This window comes from Tachypleus tridentatus, chromosome 5, assembly GCF_004210375.1.
Source record: "Tachypleus tridentatus isolate NWPU-2018 chromosome 5, ASM421037v1, whole genome shotgun sequence".
Lineage (NCBI taxonomy): Eukaryota > Metazoa > Arthropoda > Merostomata > Xiphosura > Limulidae > Tachypleus > Tachypleus tridentatus.
The window spans coordinates 35,839,795-35,862,429 of NC_134829.1; the positions used below are offsets into that span (position 1 = coordinate 35,839,795).

Here is a 22,635-nt window from a genome sequence, read left to right on the forward strand (position 1 = left end):
CGTGTAACTTACACCTAAAAGTGATTACACACGAGTAAAAAACTGTTAGAGTAATAAGTTAAACTTAAGCATTGGTTTCTGCAAACAAAGAATCATAAAACCTTTTTATTTAGTTGAATAACAAATTTGCTATTCATTGTTTGACATTGCTATCGTAAAAATTAAAAAGTGTACGAATGTTTTTAAATACGTAGCTAGTGAGTTTAATGCAAATTGAAAAACATTTTTAAAGTTATAATTTATTTCTTATTTATTCATTACACCATTTCATATTGCTATGTGCTAGCAATTAGTATTTGTATTTTAAATATTTTGTTTGTTTCTTTTTAACATTATATCCCTGTTTGTAATTAAATTTAACTACTTTGATAGAGGTATGTCACTTTTAAATTTTTTGAACAGATAAACAGGATTTTTATCAAAAGCAAACAGATCAAGACAAACCGTTAAATTATTTAAAGTAGTTATGAAATATTAACGTTTTTCTCTGGAGATTGAAATTCTTAGTTTGCCAATCAAACACTATTATTCTTAATTACTTCTGTAACTAACCCACCCCCAAAAAAATTCGTACCCAAGCACATGTGCCAAGTTCGAACTTGATAGTATGAACATAAATGCATACATTGTACCCCAAAAATCTCGAGTTAACATAAATACTGATGCCAGATTGGAGTTCAATGACACTGCAAACCTACTCCTAAATTCCTTTTATGTCTGAAGGCATTTATCCCTCTACTTATGGAAGGAGAGGGAAGCCATCTAGATAAACAAACCCTGGTCATATTGCCAAGATTGGTCTCCCCAGTTTCAAAACTGTAGAAGGAACTTGCAGGCGAAATTCACACACAACATGAATTAATACAGGGTTCCAAGAACAATTGTTTATTTCGTAAAAAGTGGTTTGGAAACTTTATTATTAATAGGGGGTGTCTTTATTTTTGGGAAGTACACTGTTGTCCTGGTATTTACAAAAGTATGTGGAATCGTAGAAAGATCATCATGTACGTTGTTTGACAGTGAACTTACAGATGTCACTGTTGTTCAGGAAACTGCCTATAGGGGAAGGTGGGATAAGACGACCACCTTAAGTTTGAATGCGTTTCGACCAATTAAGATGAATGCCATGAAGAAGTAAGAGGTTTTAAAATAAATTGTTTTATTATGAATGTCAATTCTACTTTTTAAAATAATGATTGTACGTAGACTTTTATTGGATGTTGAAGAATAAGCACTTCTTGAGGCAATTTAACCTTTAAGATTGGATAAAGTGGAGGCCAAGATTTGGAGTGAAATAGTCCTATTTACCTCATAACAATTGCAATTTAAAATAAATTATGCATTTAACAACTGTATTTAAATGTTTCAAGCAGGGATTTGAAGTTTGTGTGACATGCGCAAATTGTGCATTTTCTAGTACAATGGCGCACAAGAACAATAGTAGTGTGAGGCAAATTGCGGCTGTAACTTATGGTGGAGATATATGTCACTGTTGTGGAGTAACATGGTTCTACGTGATGGACCATCTAACCATAAACCAGTCATTGTAAAGCATTCACGTTATAAAAATCAACGTACTTGAAATGTGTTGTTTTTTTACAGCAAATTCAGTTGTCTCTAATTTCTCGTGTTTTGGAATCAACAATTAAGTTTCCTGAAACATCCACTTTTTAATTATAAAAATGCAGTATGTATTTATCTTAAATCAAAGTTGTTTAGAAGCATAATGCTGAGATCGCGCTTCGATCATTTACACTAACTCGGCCGCTGGTGTATTTATGCATGAGATCATGTGAAAAATAATTATATCTAATAATACACGATGTGGACATTTTACCAAAAAGTGGACTGCAAGTCAAAATTCAGAAATTACATTAAAATGATGATTTGGAAGTGGAAGCTTCTTAAAATATAAACCTCATAAAGAAATGGGACAATGCATCATCTTCTGTAAATAGTGTAATGATACGACATGAAAACATTCCAATGAACAATGCGTCAGTTGCCATAACTGATAGTGATCATTTTGTAACTAAACTTCGTTCAGTTGTCGTCACCTAAACTGAAATTGAAGTACTAATACCTTAATAAATTAAACATAACATCCTGTAGTCGTGACTGGGTGTTATTGAGCGAGGAGTACAGCATTATGTCTACAGAAGATCATTGTTAGGTAAAAAAATAGTAGAATCTAAAACAATCTTCTTGGAAATGTAGTGATCTTGAAAAAAATATATATTTGTAATATGTTTATTAGTAAACAAAATAGAAGGGTTAGTGTCAAGATTTAACTCTAAATCCACTTGTTTGTTTATTTGTTGAGAATATGTTCATTTATTCCTCAGTTAATTTTACTGTGAAAGAACTGCAATACACGCATATATGATAGTAATTATGGCTGTGTAAATATTTTAGGTTATGAATGTTTGTTTATTCAATTTCACGCAAAGCTATTGAGGAATGTCTGCGCTGACTATTCCTAATTTTGAACTGATAGAGTAGAAGGAAGGCATACAGTCAACACGATACACCACCAACCCTTGGACCAGCCCTGGTTTAATCATTAAGCAAAATAAGCACGTGCTTAGGGCACCAATGGAACGGGGCGCCACAGAGTTTTTCCCCTAGGTATTATGTCCTTAACTCTTTCACTGACACACTCAACTTTAATCGAATTTTTTGTAATTGCCCTTATCTGCCGTGTTCGACTTTACTCTGCATTGTTAAAAAAAAATGTTTTCTTTGGCTCGGTGAGTGACTAAAGTTTCGAGAAACTACTAAACCATGTATCTGAAGTAAGAAATCATCGGTTTGCGAAATATTACTGTAAAGAGCAGTACAAAATGTTGACAGAACTTCAGGTAAAAGATGGTTTTGTGTTGTGATGTCTGACCTTGAAGATGAAATATTTTTCTCAATAATTCCTTCTGTTGTGCCTATTTATAAGAAACTATAGACAGTGGAACTGTTTTGTTTAATCTTTTACTGCTTTTTCAGTCACATCTACAGAAAAATAAGAATATAATATCGCAGAAACATAAGTCAAACGATTGTGATTGTTTTTTTATAGCAAAGCCACATCGGGCTATCTGCTGAGCCCACCGAGGGGAATTGAACTTGTAAATCCGTAGACATACCGCCGTACTATTGGTGGGGCAGGTCAAACGAAATGGTGACAGATGTGTACAGAGTCGTGGCTAGTTTTATGTTTTCTCGGCTTCTGTTTCCGTTCATTATATTTGGGTTATTAGCTCGTTTGCTGTAATTTTATTTGCTTAAGTATTGTATTATTTATGTGTGTTTTGTAATATTTTTATAAGTGTGTTTCTCACTGAACCTTTTCTAAGTCGTAATTTTTTGGCTTCAAACAACTTGCTGTAAAAAACCTCCTTTGTGTGAGTACATGTTTTGAACGTTATCATACTGAGAAAATTTTTTGTCAAATATGACGTTTTTAGAACCAAAAAATGGAGATCATAATTATATTCTCCTTACGTCTCCCTTGATCCTATCCTGACGTCAAAATGCCCCGCCCCGGCCAGCCCTCTGGTGATATTTTTATGAGACGAATGAACAATCTGAGACAGAAATATAGAGACAACGAAGACGAACTTTTAGCTATAATCAACTATTTTGCAACTATAAATTCAGATTGGTATGTGTTCTATTACATTTATTTCTGAAAAGCTGAGAAAGCAGTTGACTGATCAGAGTATGAAGGCGATAATTCGACCTTTAGGTCAAATTGCTTAAGACTTCGGCATATACGACATCATTCTTAATGTTTTTATGTATATACTATACTACTAGTAGTAGTACAGTACTGTGGCATTGTGGTCGTACAAAGACACTGTAAAGAACCAAGAACTCAACAAAATCAATTTAGATTGTCTGAAAAAGTGCATGAATTGAACAAGTTCGTACTGAGTACTAGACTTAACATTAATGACCTCAGTTGCAATGTATTAGCATTAGGCATAACGTTAGTGTTGTTACCTGAGAACCGAGGGACAATAACGAGGGCCTAAATACTGCAACTTGTTTAGTGAAAGTACATTAGAACGCTAACGCTACTGTAGCCTGGAATAATGAAGGGGATTATTCCCAATTTAAGGCCGTCGTTTTGAATTTGCCTTCGCATCCGGGCATGCAGATAAGTTTCAGACATATACTTGTTTTATTGATGTGTGGTTTGTTAGCTCATCTAAAGTCCCCAGGTCAAAACTGAGTTCAGTGTTGAGCTTACAACTCACTCTTCAGATATTTGATTTGGATTAAGGAACTCTAGCCTAGGCCTAACCTAGTATTTAGTAGTTCAATGTGCAGTACAGTTTACAATTGATTATATGTTATGTATGTGTACCGGTACAGAATGATCACTGTGTAGATAGGCTACTACAGTATGTCTTGTTGATCACAAATTGTTTTGGAATACAGTGGAGCACCGTTAAGCCGTGGTATTTGGGGGGTCAACCTGCTTAACCGCGGCTTAAACCTTTGGGACTGAAAAGCTGAAGTCGCCAACAGCTCCGCCGAGGAGTCTCATCCGGGGCATTGCGTGATCATTATATCGGATTAACGAATTAAAAATAATACTTTAATTATTGATCACTTTTTTCACGGATTTACCGCGGATTAACTTTAATGTATGAAGAGGTGTGATTCGGTAACAATGGCGGCCTCCATAAAGCTGACATAAAGAGCGGATAAGGTAGATTAACGGTCGATTTCTATTGTAATATATTTTATTTATTTCCCAAATTAAAGCAAATCCTTTTTAAATATCCCCATTGAAGTTATAAAGCCAGGATTAAATTCGTAAGCCGCGTTTTTACACGTTCTTAAATTAGCGGTGAGCCGCGATAATCCTCGCTCACATCGCTCACAAGACTTGCTACAACGGCTTAAGCGATTTCGCGGTTTACTGGTCCACAGCTTAATGGCGCTCCACTGTACTTTTTGGCTCACAACGGGTTTGCATATTACCATTGATACGCTTCTCGAATCGATTCGAGACTGGTCTCGAATGTTCAGCCAGTCAGAATACAGGAAATCAGTAAAGGTATTTATAAATTAATGTTCATGTGCTGATGGACCAAGGTCCTAGGATAACTTTCTGACAATCTTTGTCTGAATGTAGACCTATAGTTTAGTATGTTTGACTGTCTTACTGACGTTTTTCTTAATGAATTTCAATGTTTTATGATCATTATAACTATATATGATCGATATTAATTTGTGTTTTTTTATTTTTGTTTCTGTATTTTTCAGACTGCAAGATGAAACATGTTCAATTAAGTGGTGCACGAAAGAGAAAACTGGCAAAAAAAGAACCAAAAAAGGCTTTAGATTTAGCGGCCAAGACTAGAAAGCTGACTAATATTTCCACTCAACTTACACAACATTATCTTCCAAATCAAAACTCATCTCCGCCATCAGAAGTCACTTGTACTGCATCTGACTCTGACAAGATTGAAGTTGAACCAAGCTCCACACCTACAAGTACCACTTTGTCCACTTCAAGGTCAGAACACCATGATGACGTTAAGGTGTCACAGGCTGGCTTAACTGGCACAAGTCTCACAACTGATCTCACTTTGTCTGTAAATTCTCCTGATATCTCTAGTGTTCATGTTGATGCAAGTTGCTCTACAAGACAGTCTGAAGTTGAAATGTTTGCTGAAAATGAAAATCTTCTGGACTATGGTAAAATGTTTCAGTCTATGAAAGATGACTAAAGCAAAAGATCCAGTTTCTTGGCTGAGGATGTGGCTCATTGGATTGCTTGTGAACCCACTGTCAGCACCACAGTGGGCCATTTGACAAATCGTACCAGACTTTCAATAGTAGCAAACCAACGAGATAATGTTTGAAAAAACTTTTCTTTGGGGTAAAAGCCAATGGTGAACGATACAAGAGAGATTAGATATTGTATTCACCATAAACAGGGTCATTTTACTGCTTTGTTTGTAAACTTGTTGCCCCTAAATTTTCTTCGCGTTTTGTTGAAAGAGAAGGGTTCAGTAACTGAAATATTATTCCAATTGATCATCATGAAAGAAGCTCTACTCACCGAGACTATGTGCTTACATACGTAATTCGCAGACAAGGTTTAGGCTCGTGAAGAGAGTTGGAAAAACAAATTAAAGAAGAATGCAATTACTGGGAACATGTCTTGGAGCGTGTAATAGCTGTTATTCGTACGTTAGTTGAATGTGGCTTGGCTTTTCGAGGAACAGATGAAAAACTTGGTTCACTGCAGAATTGGAATTTTTTAGGGATGCTTGAGCTCATAAGTGAGTTTGATCCATTTTTAGCAGGGCACTTTTCAAAATATGGAAATTCTGGAAAAGGAAATCCTTGTTAATTGTCCAAAACCACCTACGAAGAACTCATTGAACCAATGGCTCTGAAGGCCCACGCATTCATTGTTGGTGAAGTAAATTATTCTGGTTATTTTAGCTTGTTAGTTGATTCGACGCCAGATCTATCACATATAGATCAGTTAAATGTTATACTTCGATACTTAAAAGATGGGCAGCCTACTAAACGCTTTTTAACCTTTCTGGAACTGAAAAGCCATACTGGTGAGGAAATAGCAAACCGGGTATTGCAGTACTTAAGTGAAGACTGCAAACTTAATTTTTCAAAATGTAGGGGTCAGTCTTACGACAATGCTGCTAACACGTCTGGACGTTATAAGGGGATCCAGCAAAACATTTTAGAAGAAAATAAGTTTGTCATATACACTGCTGGCCAAAGTTTTAAGGCCAATGAACATAAAGAAAAAATATGCACTTTGTGTTGTTAGACTCAACCACTTATTTGAGTAGAACTTCGAAAGATGAAAATAAGAAAAGGGGAAGTGAAAATAAAAAGAAACTTTTTTAGCATTTAATAAGGAAAATGTGAACACTATGAAATTAGCCTAAATCTTAGCTGGTCAAAACTTTAAGACCATACCAAAAACAAGTCCTAAACAGGGTAGGAAATGCCCAACAAGAGGTTTCAGTAGTGAGTTGCACGGCCGTCATTGTGAATAACTTCAAACATTCGCTTTGGCATGGTCGATATAAGCGTTTGCAGAAGGCTGGCTGCAATATTATTCCAAGTGGTGAAGATGGCTTCACGAAGATCATGCAGTTTGGAATTGACGTTCATTTCTATAGACTTCCCTTGTCATCCACCCCCAAACATTTTCAGTGGGGTTCAACTCGGGCGAACACACTAAATGGTCCAAAAGAATCATGTTATTCGACATGAAAAAGTTCTTTGTCCTGCGGGCATTGTGGATTGCAGCGTTGTCCTGCTGAAAGATTCAATCATTTCCACATAAGCGAGGGCCTTCAGTCAATAAGGATGCTCTCTCCAACATGCCAGTGTAGCCAGCTGCTGTTTGACGCCCCTGTATAACCTGAAGCTCCATTGTTCCATGGAAGGAGATAACACCCCCGATCATAATGGAATCTCCTCCACTGTGTCGTGTAGAAAATGTGTCTGGTGGGATATCCTTATTGTGCCAGTAACGTTGGAAGCCATCTGGACCATCCAAGTTAAACTTTTTTTCATCAGAGAACCAAACCTTTGTCCACTTTTCTACGTCCCATGTTTCGTGCTTCTCAGCAAAGTTTAACCGATCTGTTTCGTGGTGTGGAAGGAGGCGTGGCCTTTGAATACGTTTATGGTTTTTAAAGCCTTTCTCTTATAGATGCCGTATTATTGTTCTTGAGCTGCATTCTGCGTCCGTAAGGGCTTTAATCTGGTTCGACGATCGGCTGATGTTTTTCCGGACAACCCGTCAAATCCTCCTGCTCAATGTCAGCCACATTTTCTTGGGCTGACCACTTGAAATTCTCGTTCCGTATCCCTCAGGATCTCCTAAGAAATTTGCAACAACAGTTTTACTACGCCCAGTCTTACCAGCGATGGCATGTTGAGAAAGAATTTGCTTTTGCAGCTCGACAATTCTGCCACATTCAGTCTATTTTACATTGGGTAAAAACATGGCAAAGGTTAAAAAGTTGACACAGTGGGAGATGTTGACAATGCTAATCCTTGAGTACAAGTGACTAAGTTTCGTTACGTGTTTAGCGATTAACGCTTCGTTTCAGTATGGTCTTAAACTTTTGACCAGCTAGTATTTAGGCTAATTTCATAGTGTTCACATTTTCCCTATTAAATTCTAAAAGGTTTTTTTCCTCTTTTCTTATTTTCATCTTTCGAAGCTCTACTATAATAAGTGATTGAGTCTAACAACGCAGAATACATATTTCTTCTTTATGTTCATTGGCCTTAAGATTTTGGCCAGCAGCGTATGTGCCCTATGCAGCACATTCACGAAATCTGGTAGGTCGAAATGCTGTTGACTGCTTTCAAGTGGTAGTTAATTTTTCTCTATAATGTATTTGTTTTATACATTTTTTTCAATCTCAACCAGCTGGTGGAAAATTCTTAAAGCTTGTCTTGGAAATTAAAGTGTGTTAAAATCCCTCTCTGATACCAGATGGGAGGCACGTGCTATGGAAACAACAGCAATTTTGAAGTCTTTTTTTAAGATTTTGGAAGCTTTAGAATGTCTAGTTGAAGACCAGTCACAAAAGGGAGACACTAGAAGAGAAACAGACAATATTGCAAATAACATGCAAGAGTTATAATTTGTGTTTATGTTGATCATGTGATATGATATTTTGCTAAAGTTTCATAAAGTAACTCAAGTTCTGCAAAATGAGGATATGAGCTTAAAAACATATGCAGATCTGTATGGGTCATTAGCTGACCAACTGTGCACTTTAAGGGATAACGTTGAAAGATTTGAAGCAGTTGCAAAGGAAATACTACCAGATGTTGATTACAATGCAGTTCAAACTCGCAAACGTGTCAGAAAGAAGGTACTCAATAACGGAGATGCACAAGAAGTAGATCTGAATGCCAGAAATAAATTTCGTATCATCACCTTCTACACAATTGTTAACAAACTAGAAACCCAGATGAGAAGAAGAGGAGATATGAACAAAGACATAACAAACAGATTTTCTTTCCTAAATGATGTGTCAAATGATGTCACTTCATCTGCTGAAAGTTAAAGGTACTCTCAGTGTTCCTAAAACTAATTGATGCTTACCCAGAAGGCTTGGACACTAATCTCTCTGCCGAGCTTCAGCAGTTTCACTCATATGTACGCCATAAGTTCAGTACAACAAAAACTGTAAAAAAAAACAGATTCAGTCATGCTGAACTTTATAAAATAATTTCAGAAGACAAAATTGAGTATATGTTTCCAAACGTAGACATTGCATTGCGTATATAGTTAACATTAATGGTCACAAATTGCACAGCTGAGCGTTAATCTTCTCAACTCAAGCATATTAGAAATCCCAACAGAACAATTATGTGACAAGACAGGCTGATTGCCTTGTCTCTGTTAAGTATAGAAGCAGATTTGTTTCGCCAAATCAGTTTTGAGGAGTTTGCAGTTAAAAAATCTAGAAGAAAACATTTTAAAATTTAAATAAATATTGAGGTATAAGTTAGAAATTTGTTTCCAGGGTTTTAAGTTTAAAGTGAGAAATTGTTGACATCAGAGTAAGAATTTTTTGAATAAAAGGGTTTTAAGTGAATTTTACATTTTTGTAAACATCAAAGTGTGAACTTGTTAGCATCAAAGTGAGAATTGTTAACTCAGAGTGAAAACATATATATAGTACGAATAATTCTTTTTAATTATCATTAATCAAACATGTAATTTCCCTCATCATTTCTAAATAAAAGGCCTCAGTCATTGATTGATTTTGATCCGTGCTCAATCTGTTAAATAAATAAAATAAAAAGTTCTTATTTAATATAATTGTGGGGTCTGGACTGGAAGAAAACTGAAGAAGGGTTATAAATTTTCAAACTTTTATTTCATTTTTAGCACTTACTGAGTCTTAATGTTTTGTCAGTTGAGCAATAGAGGGGCCGAGGGGGACACTATTGTTGGGCTGTGCTTAGAGCATCAGTTGCCCTTAATCCTGCCCTGCCTTACACAACTCTTAATTAACGAATAATTGGTTTAACTATTACATTATTACTTTCTCCACCATACCGAGGTGGTTAGCGAGCTCGACTCGTAACGTGAGGGTCGCGGGTTCGAATCCCCGTCACACTAAACATGCTCCCCCTTTCACTCATGTGGACGTTGTAGCGTTCTGGTCAATCCCACTATTCGTTGGTACAAGAGTGACCCAACATTTAGCAGTAGGTGGTAATGACCAGCTGACTTCTCTCTAGTCATACATTGCTAAATTATGGATGGCTAGCATAGATAACTCTCATGTAGATTTGCTCGAAATTCAAAGAAAAAACAAATCTACCTTCCCTTTACAGTTGAAAGGGTGATTATGTTTGATTTCGCGAACTGCAGGTTGCGAGTTGAGTGCCCTAACCACCTGACCTCTATGTTGTACAGAGACAAAACTAAAATATAGTTAAGTTTCACGAACAATTAGCAAATTAGTAAATAACGAAATATCTTGCGACTGATGTCGCTTAGTAAAAGTGATTTATTTTTAAAACGTTATATTTTATCTCTAAAAAAGTTGCCCTCGATGGATCAACGGTAACCCTTACGATTTATAACGCAAACATTCTGGATTATACCCCTGCGGATAGCACAGCACAAGTAGTATAATGTGTAACTTTGCGCTTGAAACAAACTAATGTAATGAAATTAATTTTGTAACAAAAATTCTAGGCTGAGCAAAAAATATTACCATATACTGTCGCCGTCTGAAGTCCGAGATGGAAACTATATTGTACAACTTGCAATGTTATGAGAAATTAATCCATAAACGTAATTTATTGTTTAACATAGATTATCGGAAAGTACTTCTAGTATAGCAAAATTTAAATCATTTATCTCTCTAACAGAAATATATATTCTTAAGTTCCAGCTGTTTACGTGAATAAAAGATTTAATTTGAGTAGAAACATAATTTTATATAGATTTTGATATTATGAGACACAAGGGCTTAAATGCCCACTCAGAGACATCAAAGTTCAGTCAAAGACGTTCAGTAGTTAATAGTATTATTAGAAGTCACCAGCATTTTAGCGATTAATCATTATAAAATAGTTGAAAATTTCAGAGGGCATCCAGCAACTTAAACATTGGACCTTTTGACCTGCAATTTGGCACAGCTACTAGAACATACACTACATGGCCAAAAGTACGTGAACACTCCTTCTAATTAGTGGGTTCAGCTATTTCAGCCATACTCATTGCTAACAGATGTATAAAATCAAGCATACAACTATGCAATCTCCGTAGACAAACATTGGCAGTAGAATGGGTTGTACTGAAGAGTTCAGTGACTTTCAATGTGGCACTGTCATAGGATGCCACTTTTCTAACAGGTCAGTTTGTCAAATTTCTGCCCTGCTAGAGCTGCCCCTGTCAACTGTAAGTGCTGTTATTGTGAAGTAAAAACGTCTAGGAGTAGCAACAGCTCAACCACGAAGCGGTCGACCACACAAGCTCACAGAACGGGACTGCCGAGTGCTGAAACGCGTAAAAATTGCCTGTCCACAGTTGCAATACTCACTATTGAGATCCAAACTGCCTCTGGAAGCAACGTCAGCACAATAATTGTTCGTCAGGAGCTTCGTGAATTGGATTTCCATGGCTGAGCAGCTGCACACAAGCCTAAGATCACCATGCGCAATGCCAAGCGTCAGTTGGAGTGGTGTATAGCACACTGCTATTGGACTCTGGAGCAGTGGAAATGCGTTCTCTGGAATGATGAATCATGCTTCACTAATTGACAGTCTGACGGACGAACCTGGGTTTGGCGGATGTCAGGAGAACGCTACCTGTCTTAATGCATAGTGCCAACTGTAAAGTTTTGTGGAAGAGGAATAATGGTCTGGGGTTGTTTTTCTTGGTTTGAGTTAGACTCTTTAGTTCCAGTGAAAGGAAATCTTAGTGCCACAGCATACAATGACATTTTAGAGAATTGTGTGCTTCCAACTTTGTGGTAACAGTTTGGGAAAGACTTTTTTTTTGTTTTAACATGACAATGCCCCTATGCACAAAGTGAGATCCATAAAGACATAGTTTGTAGAGGTTGGTGTGGAAGAACTTAACTGGCCTTCACAGAGCCCTGACCTCAACCCCAGCGAAAACCTTTGAGATGAATTGGAATGCCGACTACGAGCCAGGCCTTCTCGCCCGACGATAGTGCCCGGCCTCACTAATGCTCTTGTGGCTGAATAGGAACGAGTCCCCGCAGCCATGTTCCAGAATCTAGTGAAAAGCCTTCCCAGAAAAGTGGAAGCTGTTATAGCAGCAGGGGGGGGGACAAACTCTATATTAATACCCATAATTTTTGAATGAGATCTTCAACAAGCACATATGGGTGTGATGGTCGGGTGTTCACATACTTTTAGCCATGTAGTATATATGGAACTCATATTTTGAAGGATAAATGAATTAAAACGTAGAATTTCATAAATGTAAAACACGATTTTTTATTTAATCATATTTGTAATTACTGGTGTAATTTAATAACATCGACTTTTTTTTTACTTTAAATTGTGATCTTGACATTTAATATTCCAAATATTTTCTACCGACTTCGAAACTTCAGTAAATTATATTTCTTGGTTATTATCTCGTATGAGAATTGTAGGTTGCATAGGTTAAAAACTCAGTAAATGCTTGGGCTGGGCGTGGTCTAACAGATAGGATGCTGGGGCTGGGAATTCCAAGATTCGTGATTCGCGGCCCATTGTTAAAAGAAAAAAGCACATACCATAGTAAGAACATAATTTATACTGGAAGAGTAATGATCAAATTCCACTATTAGAACAGAGAATAGTGCCAAAGAAGTTGGCAGTGGATGTTTTTGACCAGCTGCCTTCGTTTAGATCTACTAGTTCAAAATTAGGAACTGTACAGTCATTAAGGTATGATGAAATTTTATCTTTCATAAAATTTCATTGATGTTTTACAGAACATAGTTAAGTTCTAACGTTGGGTAAATTTTCCAAATAAAGTTGTGCGGACGGTGGTAAAAAACGAAGAAAAAACATTTATGTATTTAGAAACAATAACATAATGTACAGGTAAATGGTGTCTTTAAAATAATTTTCTTTACAAGTTCATGCTAATGTTAAAAATTAAACCTCTTAAGTAAAATCACAGGTAATATGAATGTTAATCAACTGTTCTCGCTCAGAATTTAGATATTCAACTAATTGTAATTTTTGTTTGTTTGTTTGTTTGTTTTTGGATTTCGCACAAATCTACTCGAGGGCTATCTGTGCTAGCGGTCCCTAATTTAGCAGTGTAAGACTAGAGGGAAGGCAGCTAGTCATCACCATACACCGCCAACTCTTTGGCTACTCTTTTACCAACGAATAGTGGGATTGACCGTCACATTATACGCCCCCACAGCTGGGAGGGCGAGCATGTTTAGCGCGACGCGGGCACGAACCCGCGACCCTCGGATTACGAGTCGCACGACTTATGCGCTTGGCCATGCCAGGCCTATTGTAATTTTTTTTTTATAAATTTTATCTAAACTATTGTGGACTTCCTTATTCTGTTGAAGGCAAAAGGACAGATTTTGTTTATTTTTGAATTTCACGCAAAATTACACGAGGGATATTTGAAACAGCTGTTTCTAATATAGCACTGTAAGATAAGAGGAAAAGCAGCTAGTCATCACCACCCACCGCCAACTCTTTGGTTACTCTTTTACCAATGAGTAGTGAAAATGATCATGACTTTATAATGTCCCCACGACTGAAAGGGTGAGCATGTTTGGTGGAATGAAAATTCAAACCTGCAAGTAAAGTGTCCTAACCAGCTGGCCGTACCGGGCCCTGGTAATGGAATAGCTTTTAGAAAGTGCTTCACTGTGCACTACCAAGATATTTATGTGCAGTGAAATAAACCTTATTAAAATATTCGTGTTTACAGAATGTTTTGGATTAACTTTATTAAGTTATTGAATAAATGATATGATGTATTTGCCATTAAAGCATATCAATACAACAGTAAAATGAGCAATGTTCTATAATTATACAGAATTAAAAGAAAAGCAGGACTTTTTCTTTCTAAATTTTCTAAAAGCGTTGCGTTAAAAAAGAAGAGGGAAAGTATATCTTGATATTCAGTTTCCGTTTTCCACAAAAAAATGTCTAAATTCAAATAATGTCAATCCTTTGTCTGCTGTAAGATGTATTTGAATAAATATAGATAGTATGAAAGTATTTCTCCTAAACCTTCATGATGCCGCACTCTGTGTTCCTACCGAGAAACTTACCGTCAGACTTTGACGGCTTGGTTTGACGTCATCACGTTTGTATCTTACGTAAGCAGAAAGGCGCGAGACATTGGAATATTAAAGTAGCTCGGTTTTGAAGACGTCATACATAGTTGTCTTGAGGTAATAGTGCGTAATAGGTATACGATATGAAAGTACGCTACATCGCTAGATTTAACGTGTGCAGACTTATTTAAACTAAATATATCAACTTTCAAAATACAAGAGATCTAACGAATAGGTAAGATTGTTACTTTCCAGCTCATTATTACTGAATGTTTTTTAAATTTTTATTGTCATTGCATTCTATACTATTAATAAACATTTCATACGTAAAACGTGGCCGGGAGCAGCCTAGTTATTAGAGTACCCACACTTTGAATCCGAGGGTTCACTGCTCGCGTCCCCTTGTTACTAAAATACATTCCTCGTAACGCAAAGAATGAAGGCCAAATTCTACTATTCGGTCGGACAATAACTTTCACTGGTTACTGTTGACTATCCGCCTGCAGTTTTATCCGATTATAATTTGGAATGGTTATGTGCGGATAGCTCTTGTGTAACTTTGCATGAAATTCTGAAGCAAAGAAACATAAAATGTTTGGCATAACTTAGGGTTGGCCTTTGAACATAATACTCAAAACACAACCTAGTCAAGCAAAAAAAAAAAAAAAAAAAAAGAAAACGGTTTGAGTAGAGATCCACGTTAAAGCATATATGTAATATTAATATTCATAATAAAAGAACAGGTTCTATTAGTTATCTTAAAGTTTTATTTTAGACAGTATCCATGATACAAAAATGTCTTTTTTGTGTTTTTTTTTTACATTCTAAGGCTTGTTGGTGATTTAGCTGCGCGTGTAGTCTTAAAATGCTAACATCGGTTTCGACAGCTGCGGTGGACGCAGCACAGATGGTTGGTTTATTGTGTAGCTTTATGCTTATAAAAAAAGTAGCTAAATACTGTTAATATTATGCCAGTTGACATTTTGAATAAAACATATTCACAGTTTGGTTTGGTTTTTGAATTTTCGCAAAACTTACACAGGGCTATTTACGTTAGCTGTCCCTAATCTATCAGTGTAAGACTAGAAGGAAGGCAGCTTTTTTTCAAATTTTTATTTGTCTATACATTATAAACTTTTGGATACAGAGTGTAAAAATTGTTTATAGTGGAAAAATAGATATAGTACAAATATTACTTAATATAAAAAATGGAACTTTTAAAGTTTTTTTGATATAGTAAAACTTTAGTTTGTGTGTTTTTCGTATAGCAAAGCCACAAAGGGCTACCTGCTCAGCCCACCGAGGGGAATCGAACCCCTGATTTTTGCGTTGTAAATCCGGAGACATACCGCTGTACTAGCGGGGGGCATTTTAGTTTGTTCATATTATTTTTTGGTCGTTTGATTTTCTATAGAGATTACTACTAGAATGTTTAATTTCTAACGTCCCATAGTGGAACTAAAAATGTTTTTATCAACTGTAGACTCTAAAAGGCACTCCAGTGGCACAGCGTCATGTCTGCGGCCTTCTACCGCTACAAGCCTGGGTTTGATACCCGTGGTGGGCAAAGCACAGATAACTCTTCTTGCAGCTTTGTGGTTAATAATAGAGAGAAACAGACTCTCACCTCTTGCCACACTAACGGTAAAACTAAATAAAATCTTTAAAGTAATGAACGAGATTGGAAAATTTTCTTTAATTTGGTTCTTGTGTATATATATTAGGATCTGATCTGGAGTTGAGTTTTTCGGTATTCGAAGTGATCTCAGTTTTAATTCTGCTCAAATACTTTCATCTCAAATATCCCTTTTTCTTTGTTTGTTAATATCTTTTCTAATTTTTGTTTCTACAATTTTTTACCCTAAAAATTTGAGATGAGTTTTTTGAGTCCCTCGAACCCGCCTTGAGTTTATTCTAAGTCTGCGTATTTGTCTCATAAAATTTTGAAAGGATTTAAATGTTTATACTGAAGGTAATACCTGAAAAAAATATAACCACTTTGTTGTATATAACAACCAGTCACTTTAGACTGTCCTATCTCAGTATATTTGCAGGCAAAACAATTTTTAAACTTAGTTTTATAGATTTACTGTAAAATAACCAGATAAATTTAACAAAATTGTGGGCACTGCATGGCCAGGTGGTTAAAGCACTCGAATCCCCGTCCCACCAAACATGCTCGCCTTTTCAGCTGTGAGGGCGTTATATAGTGACGGTCAATCTTACTATTCGTTGCTAAAAAAGTAGCCCAAGTGTTGGTGGTGGGTCGTGATGACTAGTTGCCTTCCCTCTAGTCTTACACTACTAAATTAGGGACGACTAGCGCAGATAATCCTTGTGTAGCTTTGCGCGAAATGAAAAAAAAATTGTGTGCTTTATATTGGGAGTGGAATTACAGTTTAAATCTTAGAAAAATTATATGGCAATTCCCCCTTGAGGACAACACCGTTTTGATGTTTTCCTCAGTGTATGGTAAAACCGATTTTTGAGGGGGGAATGTGGAAATAACACTCTTTATACTGACTCTTGTAAAATGTACGATCTAGTGACAATCGTATGTATGTAAAACAATATATGCTCTGAGGGTTTTTAGTATATCTTCACGAAACTTGGTAATTATTAAATATGACAATAATTTTGTACATAAATAATAATATTTTTAAAATTAAGTTAATCTGCAAACGATATATTTCTAAATATATTTTAGTTTTATTCAGGTTTTGGCTTTTTTGTTGTTTTTTTTATAACAAAGCCACAAGGGACCATCTGCTATGTCCACCAAGGAGAATTGAACCCCTAATTACAGCGTTTCGCAGACTTGCCGTGTTTCACCAGGGGAAAGTTTCGCTCAAACTCTTGTTAGTCTCTGTGCAGAGTGATTTTCCACGTGAAGATTAGAAACAATCTTTTCATTTATATGCACAACCACTAAAATCACTTAAATGAATATCAAATGTTTCTTAAGGTAAATTTTTATAACTTATATTTTTACCAACTGGGGTTATTACCATCAACGTAAAATTAAGGCATAAAAATATGTATATACATTTTAAATTATTTTAAAATAATTTTAAAACATCTTCTTATGTAATATTAGTGCCACCTCTTTACGGTTTCATACAGTTTATTTTTAATATCGTATTTTGCTTGCTTGTCGTTTTTCGTTTTATTTTTCATTTCGACACACCACAGTGAAAAGAGCCCACAATGTTAGAGGGATACTTCCTCTAACAGGGGAGTAGGGAACTTCCACAATGAGAAGATCCCACCATATTAGGGTACTTTCAGCAGCGACAAGTAAACTTTCGGCTGTATCTTCTTGCAATCGCCTTATAGGTTTGGTTTGATTTGTTTTGAATTTCGTGCAAAGCTACACAGGGCTTCCTGCGCTAGCCTTGTTTAGCAGCGTAGGTTTATTTTTGAATTTCGCACAAAGCTACTAGAAAGCTATCTGTGCTATCCGTCCCTAATTTAGCAGTGTAAGACTAGAGGGAAGACAGCTAGTCATCACCACCCACCGCCAACTCTTGGGCTACTCTTTTACCAACGAATAGTGGATTGACCATCATATTATAACGCCTCCACAGCTTAAAGGACGAGCATGTTTGGTGTGAGGAGGATTTGAACTCGCGACCTTCAGATTACGTACGAGTCGGGCGCTTAATAGGGAAAGGCAGAATGTGTTATTCTAATTTACTGCAATACTGTTGAGACAGTGCGTTGTGATCGTTAGTCTAGTCTAATATGTAGTTGAAACAATGCTTAGCACATGAGTGTTACCTAGTTGTAGACGTTTTACCTCTAGGAACATTGCTCTAAAATAGAATGTTTATTCCCGACAATCGTGTCTTCTAATCACTTTAAATTAGGTAATTTAAATGGTAATTCCTTGGAGATTCGAGTTTTATGTGCGTGTTAGGTCAATGGTTCTAAAACATTGCTTGCATTTCGATCACTTGGTTTTGTCCCTGGTGGATCACCCAATAAACAAAAGAATGTGATACATCTTAAGCATCACCTCTCAACTTCAAGCTACATAACAGAGTTTTGGCCTTTTCCTCTTGTGTTATATTTTATTTTTGTGGAGTTACATACTGATCGTGAATATAATGAAATGTTTAAGATATGGACATAGTGTGTTTATAGTCCACAATTAAGTAAATGTTTCTGAGATAAGTGTTTTCCTTATTTAAGAAACCGAGAAACGCCCTCAAGCAAGGTACGATAAAATCCTCTTTGTTTTCACTTGAACCAAAATTTAAATTGTCTGCAAAATCGCTTCATTACAACCCGTGCTAAGCAACATTACTTCTAACATGATGTATTAGTAATATAAGAACTTTTTCGTACATCAGTAATGATAAGTTAATTTCTCACCTTTACGCTTTCATATTACATAGTTTAAAAGTTGTGTACTTTAATTACTAGTACGCAGGAAATTGCACTGCAGTGTCGGCTTGTAGATGTTAATTTCATGAATGAGTCATTTTTGTGGCGATCGATGTGACACACACAATACCTCAATTCCATTTCGAATAATTGTTGGTTTTGAAAACAAAACTAAACTGTTATCTAACAGCTGTTTAACTTACATTAAAAACTTGTAAAGCAGTGTATTATAAGAACATGTTTTTATACAAACGTACTTTGTGTAGATTGCTAAACGCCTTAATTTATTATGTTTAAAAAATAGGAAAGACAATGGTATACATTCTTAAACTCGGAGTAGAAACATTACTGCTACTATTCTGGTTGCCATTGTGAACGAAGAGACGGAACGAAGTGCAGAGTAAACAATTTTGATAGGTAAAAACTTGTTGCACTTCATAATATTTCGCGGTGAAACTAATTCAGAAATCTTGACCAACTGCTAGACGACTTTTTAAACCAAATAGCAGTATTAACTGTTCCACTTGTAACTTCTTCACAACTGAAAGTGTGGAACGTCTTTAGTTTAAGGCTCAGACATTTTAGGTTTGTAGCTTGATACGATAATCACGAAGCCACAGTAAGAGACAGGATCATATCAACTATTTCTTTCTCTTGCGTTCAGTATAAAACGTGAAATGTTAAACGAAAACTGGTAATATTTCGTGGCATTACTATTCGTTAAGTACTTGTTTTTCAGTACAGTAAAATTAAGTGTATCTGTGACCTCATATAAGAAAAAAACAACTTCTTACATTGTACGTTTATTCTGTTAAAATTGTTATATCTTCAACATGTGTATAACTAGAAAATATAACTTAAGTTTTTTTGTTCCTTAACTAATCTAGTTATATTTAGAAAATTTACTTCAATCGGTAAACATGTCGTCAAGGGCTCGGCATAGCCAGGTGGGTTAAGGCATTCGATTCGTAATCTGAGAGTCGCGGGTTCGAATCCCCGTCATACCAAACATGCTCGCCCTTTCAGCCGTGAGAGCGTTATAATGTTACAGTAAATCTCACTATTCGTTGGTAAAGAAGTAGCCCAAGAGTTGGCGGTGGGTGAATCTAGTTTGATGTTCATGAAATTTGATGGTATGTTCAGCCCTTAAAACAATACTACGTCATATATTAACCGGCCACATGAGCCTTGGTGATGGATGTAGTGTGATTGACATGTTAAACCTTTGCTTTTCCTCGTGCGTTCTTAAAATTGAAAGGAGAACTAACACTAAGGCATGGATACTGGCCGTAAGAGGAATTTCTATAAGTTCGTGGTAGTATCAAAGTAAATTTATTCATCTGTGTGTTACCAAGTTTATAGTAATTTTTACGTAGCAGGCTAAGAATGACAAACATATCATTTTTCCATAGAGATGGTGCTGTTGATAATTCGATATTGTCTTTCAGTGGCTTTGATTACCCACTTTGCTTTAGTCAAGTTCAAGTTTGTTGTTTCTAAGTAATGTCATACTGGGCTATTTACTATGTCTACCGTAAGAAATTGAACGCCGGATTTTAGCGCTTTAAGTACATAAACTTTCCGCTGTCTCAGCAAAGAACATCGAGTTCAATTTATAAGGTGTTTAACTATGTCATAAGCTTAAATATTCTAGGTATTACGTTGCTTTGACCCGGCATGGCCAAGCGTGTTAAGGCGGTAGACTCGTATTCCGAGGGTCGCGGGTTCGAATCCCCGTCGCGCTAAACATGCTCGCCCTTTCAGCCGTGGGGGCGTTATAATGTGACGGTCAATCTCACTGTTCGTTGGTAAAAGAGTAGCCCAAGAGTTGGCAGTAGGTGGTGATGACTAGCTGCCTTCCCTCTAGTCTTACACTGCTAAATTAGGGACGGCTAGCGCAGATAGCCCTCGAGAAGCTTTGTGCGAAATTAAAAACAAACAAACAAATCATAATTCACACAAATATTTAGAATATCAAGACGCGAAATATAAAAGGCTTGCTAAATTGTTCAGTTGTATATATATATTGAACTTGGTTTAAGTACGTACGCTCGGCAATTAAAATACAATGTTGTACTATTAAAGGGCAAACTGCTTTAAAAATGTAATGATAAAAAGTAATAGGAATTTGATAACATATGAATAACTACATTTATTATCAATCTGGCATCAATTCAGTTTGGCACAAACTTTCCAAATTTAATGTTGGTTTGGATTTTGTAGGTATACCTGTATCACCCATTTTACGGCTGGACGTTGCCTTTGGTTAGATTTTCTCGCTATTTATCAGAACGATCAAATTTCGAGACACCATATGCCCGAGAACACGTTTCACACTTTCAGTTGTGAGTGCGCTATTCACTTAGGAATAACCATAAACGTGGCGAATGTTATTAACCAGTTTCCTTCGTCGCAGTTGTATATTATGGAGGGCTTTACCTGAGTGTTAAGTTTCTGACCAAATCATTTAGCCCATATGACGCATAAGGAGCCATTCAGGTTGAAATTACAAATTAAATTGTCTTTTGTATCGACATTAAGGATGTTACACCTATAATACTTCTGTGTCAAGGAAAAAACTCACAAACTAGTTAACTCAGGAATGTGACTATTATTAAGCCTTGACCTGAAATGCTAATTTTTTTTTTCACATTCAGAATAGACCAGAACAGAGGTTGTTCAATACATTTCCAAGTTGTTGATAATTATAAACTGACCAAGATCAAATCTAAAACATTGGCAGCACATACATACATATATTTGTTGTTGTTTTTTTTTACGTTTATTCAACAACACTTATGAAAAAGACCGTCGTCTATGTTGTAGTTCCTAGACCTGAGATTGATCTTATATTTATAGAGTTCTGTTTATCAGAGTTAGTTGTGTCCGATATTACTTGTCTTGAAAAGCTCATTCATAGAAACAAAACCCTATTGTTTGAAGCAGTCGGGTACGTTCATCTGATCACGACAGTCGGCGCGGACTTATTTGTAGACTTGTTTGCGTAGTTCATAAAATAATCGGCAGTGCTGTTTAAATATAGTGTTGTGTCTGTATGCTAACGAAATTCGGCGTTCTCTTTCCACATATTGTTACAGTTATGCACATTTCCATGGAACATATTAATATATGACTGAAACAATATTTTTTGTTGCATATATTATAACACTTCCTCATGTTTCGTTTGACGCCGTATGTTGGAAACGAGTATCTCAGAAAATATTAAAACTTGTAACAGTAATTTAAGCCTATTTTGATGTTATTTGGGGCCAAAGTATGTTATAAACCGGAAAGATGCGCACAAAGGAAGTTATTGTAAAAATAAACTGTTTAAGGGCCAATTTTAGTGACCTTTTCAACTCTGTCTCCAGCTGTCCAGTTCATTTTAGAATATTTGTTGTAACAAGTCGTTACTTTGGACCAGAAACCCAGCTCAAGATGGACATTAATTTATTTTTAAGGTTCATTTTTTGTTTGTTTTCTCTGTTGCACTATCACGGGTATCGAAACCAGGTTTCTAGTTTTATAAATCCACAGACTTACTGCTGTGTCACTTGAGTATTTTCAAATAGGTTCATAAAAATTAAAAAATACCCAGATGTTCAAATTGCGTTTAAACGTTGAGGTCCACTTTAAGCACTTATCGATGTAAAAATAATAAAATGGTTCGTTATCTTAATTATATTAATTTCGATCTTGCATTAAAATTGTGGTACAATTTTAAGTTGAAGCGATATTTATCAGTTTAAAAAAAAATTAAACTACCTCACACAACTTCAATGTAAATTGTTCTGTGTTGGAAACTCTGTAATTTATTAAATGTGTAAAACTGTAATTTGCTGTCAACACTTTCAACAATTATCCAAAGTTTAAGGTTTTTTCTTCTCCTTAAAACTTTAATTTTTTTGGCTTTTCAGCTTTTTAGGTTTTC

The 22,635-nt window shown here is 36.0% G+C and overlaps 1 protein-coding gene across 5 annotated transcripts in view; it reads left to right on the forward strand.

The window, feature by feature from the left end:
- Nucleotides 1-14,364: 14,364 nt before the first annotated feature.
- LOC143250935 (NACHT and WD repeat domain-containing protein 2-like) overlaps nt 14,365-22,635 on the forward strand; it is a 97,672-nt gene continuing 89,401 nt past the window's right edge. For 4 of the 5 annotated variants that reach the window (XM_076502161.1, XM_076502147.1, XM_076502146.1 and 1 more), the window contains exon 1: nt 14,410-14,550. The gene's annotated coding sequence lies outside the window, so the exon portion shown is untranslated. Of the gene's footprint in view, nt 14,551-22,635 lie in introns of all 5 variants that reach the window. The other variant, XM_076502158.1, reaches the window with a different exon arrangement.